This window comes from Solanum lycopersicum, chromosome 6 (assembly GCF_036512215.1).
Source record: "Solanum lycopersicum chromosome 6, SLM_r2.1".
Lineage (NCBI taxonomy): Eukaryota > Viridiplantae > Streptophyta > Magnoliopsida > Solanales > Solanaceae > Solanum > Solanum lycopersicum.
The window spans coordinates 13724914-13731292 of NC_090805.1; the positions used below are offsets into that span (position 1 = coordinate 13724914).

The window sequence follows — 6379 nt, forward strand, 5'->3', positions numbered from 1 at the left end:
AATTAATAAATTTAAAATGAAATTCTTGTTTGTGGGAGAGCCACGTAGGCGTACCTAAGGTTTTCTTTATATATATATATATATATATATATATATATATGTATGTATGTATGTATGTATGTATATATATATGATAATATATGATAAAAGCTCTGCAACATGATAGTTCTTTTTGAATCCGAAGAATATTTCTATATGGGGTGCTGCACCAGAGGCGTTTGAGAGTTAAAATGAGCTCGTCCATTTACATTTAATTAAATACTATTATATTAAATACTGCTAACACTCTTATGCTCTTGATAAACTTTTTGGAGGCCTTCTTGTTGGTTAGTTACTTGTCTACTCTTTCTATGGAAAATGGGCCCGTCCCTTTACCCTTAGTTAAATATTACTATATGTTTATTCCCAATGAAGTTCAACATGTGACTTGAGCCGAACAACGGGTATTGAACTTTCAGTTTAAAAAAAAACAAGGGGTATTGAACTTAAAAAAGTACCTTTGTTTTGCTGCTGTGTTAATTAGCTCAAAATTATCCATCTACGGATGGGAATGAGAAGCAGGAAGACGGGGAGAAAGTGATAAGTGGTTTATTGGACGGAAGTTGGAATATACTCTTGTATATGAAGATAATAAAGGTGACAGGATCCTTGTTGGGGATGTTCCTTAGAAGTAAGCATCCTAGCTCTCTCTTTATCTATGGATCTGATACTCTCACTTAAATTATTGTTTTTCCTTTTAATATTCTCGCATTATTAGCATATCTTAATTCTCAATTTATATTTGGATCACATTTAGATCCACATTTTCTCTCTGAAAATTTAGAATGAAATGTTATTATTTTAACTTAAGTAGTACATAAGACAAAAAAATGGATCTTTTCAGTACCTGTACGTTTTTGTGTTTATTGTCAGCCTGAGATAGGATTCATATAAACATAAAAAGCCATAGTGCACCAATAAAGGTTACAACACAATATTTGGAGACTAATGGCCTTAAATGTTTCGTGTACACATTCATGTGGTAGTTTTTATGGTTCGTTCTAGTGGTTTAACGGGTGACATTTTCAGCATGTTTGTTTCTACTGTGAAAAGGTCGTGTGTGTTGAAAAGCTCCGACCTCTCTACACTTACTCATGCTAATATGTTTTTTGTTCTTAATTATAGTCGTTGTGTTTTTTGCTGGGAGAGAATAATAAGAAACAGTATTCAATTTTTGTTGGGAAAAGATGTTAGATTTTTGCTAGGAGGAATTTATAAGAAAAGATGTAAGATTCTTACATGTCACTGAATTGTTTGCTGGGAAAAGATATGACTACTGTAGTGAAGAATAGGTGGGAAAAGATATGACAAATGTAGTGAAGAATAGGTGTTTGAGCATAAATGTGTAAACTATTACCACTTTTGTCTTTTTCTTGTTTTTATTTATAAGTTACATCAATTTATTTGTTAGACATTTCTAAAGAAGGAACTTTCTCTTCTATAATCTTGACTTCTCTATTTTCAAAATTCCTGGAAAGTTTAAGGCATTAAATATTAGATGGTAATATATATTAAGTGAGCTTATTATTTGATATGCTGTATATAATGTATTGTGTTCTAGTCGGATTTGAAATGAAACGTGGCTTGATGGATTCTTTTACAAACCATGCAATCATGATTTATTTGTCAAGCACACTCTTAAAATGGAAATGGTCATTGTCATGGCAAGGGTATGATTGCAATAACTTCATATGTTTCTAGTTATGGTTACCTTTTGATCCACTTCATTGCTTTGTAACTTTACAGGAAGCTAGTGTGGACTGGCTCATTCATCTTAATACTGATGAGCTAGTGCATCCAGCTTGAACTAGTGAGTATTCTTTAAGGAGACTTCTAACAGATATACCTAAAGATGTTGACATGGTCAAATTTCCTAACTATGTAAGTCATTGAGATTGCTATAGGCTGTATTCTAACCCTGTCTAAGCATGTAATTACATGCACGAATAGTCAAAAAGCATGCATTTACTTCATTTGAATATTCTGCTGTCTTTTTTCTTGTTAATATCTTCGCTGATGATGACAAATATTTTAGGAGAGCAGTGTTGAGAGAGATGATGTTAAGGAACCTTTTAGTGAAGTAAAATATCTTTTCACTGTATCCTTTTTTCTTATCTTTCAAGTTTGAGTGTGAAATTCAATCGTTTGGGTAGGAATAGGTTTAGATTATGTTGAAATAAATTTAAATAATTCTATTACCCAATAATTGATAATGGAGCAACATCTAGTAGTCAAAGAGTCATCTCTTTCCAGACGAATGAAAAATAAGGTTGTGTTGGAGTTAGACACTGTGGAGGCAAGAAAGTAAAATTCTACCTTGCAAATATAAGTAGCTTGAGTATTAGACCTTACTCTTTGTTTGTAGAAGCCAGAATTTCTTCGAGAAAGTTTACGTAGTCTGTAATTTGTTTTAATTATTCAACTAAAGTTCTTTTAGACTATTTACCAGTAATACATCAGTATCATGTGGTAGGTCTCGATGTTCAAGAAGATCTACGACCTTCTCACAGAAGAAATGTACTGTGGACACTGCAAGGAAGCAACTCGTGGTAATCCTAACTACTTTTTGACTTACGCAAATGGCAAATCAGCTGCTTGAATTCAAGATCATCTTCGTCCTAATGGTGCTCATAGATGTCACAACTACATGAAAAGCCCAAAGTATGCTTTTTCTGCATGTTACTTGTTTTTCTCTAATCCCTATTTCGTTCTTATTTATTCCCAGTCCTTCAAAAGGTATTTTCCATGGTTCCTTCGATTCTATGCTTGTCTTGGTGTAGAATATCTTGGTTTTATTGGAGTTTAGTTTCTTCTTTTTCTATGCTTAGTTTGGTGCGACTGCTATCCTGATTTGCAGGACCCTCTTTGGAGTAAAGTGTATTGATCTTGTGTGTTTGCGACTGCTACCAGCCTTTGTGTTTGCAGTAGAGTGTATTGATATTCTGTGATTGTGACTCTGTTTTACAAGAATTTGTTATGTCATCTTACCCTTTTTCCACCTTGATTTCAGCTTGAGTGTTGGTACCCTGCCCCATGGGATGTAAAAAAAAAATATCTCCTTTAAAGTTAATGAGAATTCCACCAATTCCTGTTCTGCCTGGGTTACCAAGAGAATATCTTTGAATTTTTCTCTATCTAAATGTATAGGAATTCTTGGAGCTATAATATAGATTAGAGCTTCATCTGAAAGTTCCATGCTACACCGAAAGTAAAACGAAGTTGAATTGTTGCAGCTGAATTGTTGAGCTCCATAGATTAAAGTAGAATTCTAGGAGCGCTAAGATTGGAGCTCTAAATTGCTTTTGTAACTCTGTTGCAGTTGAATTCATTTTCTTGTTGAATTGTGGGGCATCTGTATTGATTTGTGAATTACACATCCACTCAATTCACTTTCATGAAATCAGAATAATGTTCTAGCTTCTAGGAGGAATTTGGAACCTGCAATCCGGAATTGTAATCTGTAATCTGCAATAATCTGAAATCTGGAACTGTAATATGTAATCTGCAGTCACTTGTCTTAGAGAAGAATGCAATATTTCTTCCCTTACATATTACCACTCTCTCAACTTCCACTTGCCAGTACTAGGTAACCAAATAATTTTATTATAGTGATTTATTTATGATCGAAGTGACTTGATTGTATCAATATCTTTTACGATGTTAAGTAACTGAGTCTAAGATGTGTGTGGCACTCCACACCTTTTCCTTTAGGAAGATGGAGGAAAAAAAGCAAAGAGAGACATGAATTTTATGTCTTTTTATTTGGGTTATAGTAACTTTATACTTTTATTATACAAGACCCTTTACTCCAACAATCTTCTAACTTCTATAATTGCTGCAATTTGATTTGTTGTACATGGTTTGTTTTGATTGTTAATTTACTTTTAATTGTATAGGGAAATGGAGGTGATCAAATTTGAAGGGTCGCCACATGTCAATTTGATCTTATTGATGTGGAAGTTGATAAAAAGAGTTTACGAAATATTGTACAAGTTTGAATACATTATATTTGATTTTGGAAATATATTCATTCCTAGAATATATTGAAATATTGTAAGAGTACTTTTTGAACTATTATGTACAGACATCTAGAATATTGCTTTATACTTACATAAGACAACTATCTTTTGAAGTTTATTGCAAATCCATATATTTGAATTACTTATTGTCTAATTTAATAATTGAGATTATTTATTGCAAAACAATATTGGTGTTTTTTGATTAGAAATTGTGGCATATAAATATTTTATAGACAAAATAATATTACCATACTTAAAAAGTGTAGCCAAAGTACTTTAAATTGTGGTTACATGGGCAAGGACTAAACTTTGTCATACCTAAGATAAGAAGGAAACACTTTAAAATCATGGGAAATAAGGAAACGTAGGCCACACTAGGCTTATCGATTATAAATTTTAGCATGAACATTAGAAAACTTACACTTAATAGGTATTGTTGTAGATGAGATATAAAAGACGACACTTGTGACCAATTACAATAGCTCAAGTACTTTAATGGTTGAATTTTAATTTATACATAGTGACTATGGTAGTCGACAAGTCTTTTTCAACGATCAGTTTGCCGACTACTCAAAAATCATCAGAAAATGATTCAGACCAATTTTGAAGTCCACAAACAACAAAATCCTTGTGGTGTAATGTATTCTACATTTGTATTAAACGCCTCTATTTTAGCAACACTTCTGTTAAAACTCGCTAAAATCCATGACATTATATGAAAAATGTCACTAAAATCAATGATATTTTGCGATAAATGTCATAACATATTCGATATTTATATTAAATATCACTATATAAGCGATATTTTTCTAGATGTCACTAAAACTAATGACATTTTATAATAAATGTCATATTATATTCGACATTTGTAGTAAATGTCATCATTTTAATTACATCTTCGCTAAATGTCGTTAAAACAATGATATTTACAACAAATGTCATAATTTTAGTGACATTTTTTCTAAATGTCACTATTTTAGTAACATTTTTTCTATGTTACTAAAAATCAATTACATTTTGCAATAATGTCATATTATAATCGACTTTTGTATTAAATGTCACTATATAAGTGATATTTTTTTAAATGTCACTAAAACCAATGACATTTTGTAATAACTATCATATTATATTCGACATTTGTAGCAAAATGTCATATTATATTCGACGTTTGTAGCAGAATGTCATTTTTGCTAAATGTCACTAAAAACAACGACATTTTGCAATAAATGTCATTATCATAGTGATATTTTGGAGCAAATGTCAATATATTTATGACATTTGATACCAAATGTCAATATTTTTACGATATTTGACATCAAATATCATTGTTTTATGATATTTTGTTCTTAAATATTGTGAAATTCTTTATTTTCTGACATTTGTTTCAAATGTCACCAAATTAATGTCATCGTATATACATTTTCTTGCAGTGAGACCAACACGTTTGAGAACTAGACTTGTGTGTACTAGGGTGTCCTTGTAGGTTGTATGCGTTTTTATGTGTTTTGAATAGTAAAAAATAAGTTGAGGTGACCCTAGCGTCTTAATATTCGAGTTTAGGGTCAAAACATTCGGGCATGACTTCCCAAGGACTAACCAAAGGGTCCTTGAGGAGGACCCAAAGTTTGGCAAGGAGGTTGCCAAGGCAGAGTGCAAACAACCCCTTTTTGAGGGTGGTTGCGCATCGCGCCGTTGACACTTAAAAGGAAAAATGTTTGCCTTGGGATGTAAGCTTGTCATAAACCATTTTGCCTCAAACTAAATCCAGAACCAAGAATTGGAAGTATCCCCGTGATGCGCAGCCGTGTCCCAGATTTGGTCGTGTCGTTTTAAAGTCAAATTAGACTTTGTTAAAAGGTCCAGTTTGTGTAGGGGTGTTTGGGTACTTTGTGGGATTTATGATAAAAGGTTTTTGAGTCACTTTTACCCCAAATTCACCAATCAAAACAAAACCCTCAAGTTGAAAATTAAAAGCTCTCCATTCGTTCTCTCCAAAACCTCCATTGATGTGCTTTGAAGCTCTAAGGAAGAAAGCTAAATTCTCCAAGATTCAACCCTAATTTCGTGGTCTTTCTACCAACAAGGTATGGTGATATCATACTTGATTCTTCTATCATTAAAAGAACCATGTCAAAGGCTTTTCAAAAGATCTAAACAATCCTAAAAATTCCTATTTCGAATTCTAAGCATGAGTTCTTGCATTAAAAGGCTTCAATGAATGAATTATAATTTTTTGACTTTGAATTATTGGTTTCATGATCAAAAACTCCATGAACCCATGAGCATCCTAGTTCTCTTATTTTGGCTTATGAAGTGGGTTT

At 32.3% G+C, this 6379-nt stretch overlaps 1 long non-coding RNA gene across 4 annotated transcripts; it reads left to right on the plus strand.

Moving 5' to 3' along the window:
• Positions 1-143: 143 nt before the first annotated feature.
• LOC104647842 (uncharacterized) lies at positions 144-4176 on the plus strand. 4 transcript variants are annotated; one of them, XR_741859.4, is made up of 4 exons: positions 144-670; positions 1786-1920; positions 2513-2700; positions 3936-4176. It is a non-coding gene; the product is annotated as an uncharacterized lncRNA (long non-coding RNA). The 4 variants fall into 4 exon arrangements; XR_011221678.1 differs by lacking the exon at positions 1786-1920 and having other exon boundaries at positions 2500-2700; XR_011221679.1 differs by lacking the exon at positions 1786-1920.
• The last annotated feature ends 2203 nt before the right edge of the window (positions 4177-6379 follow it).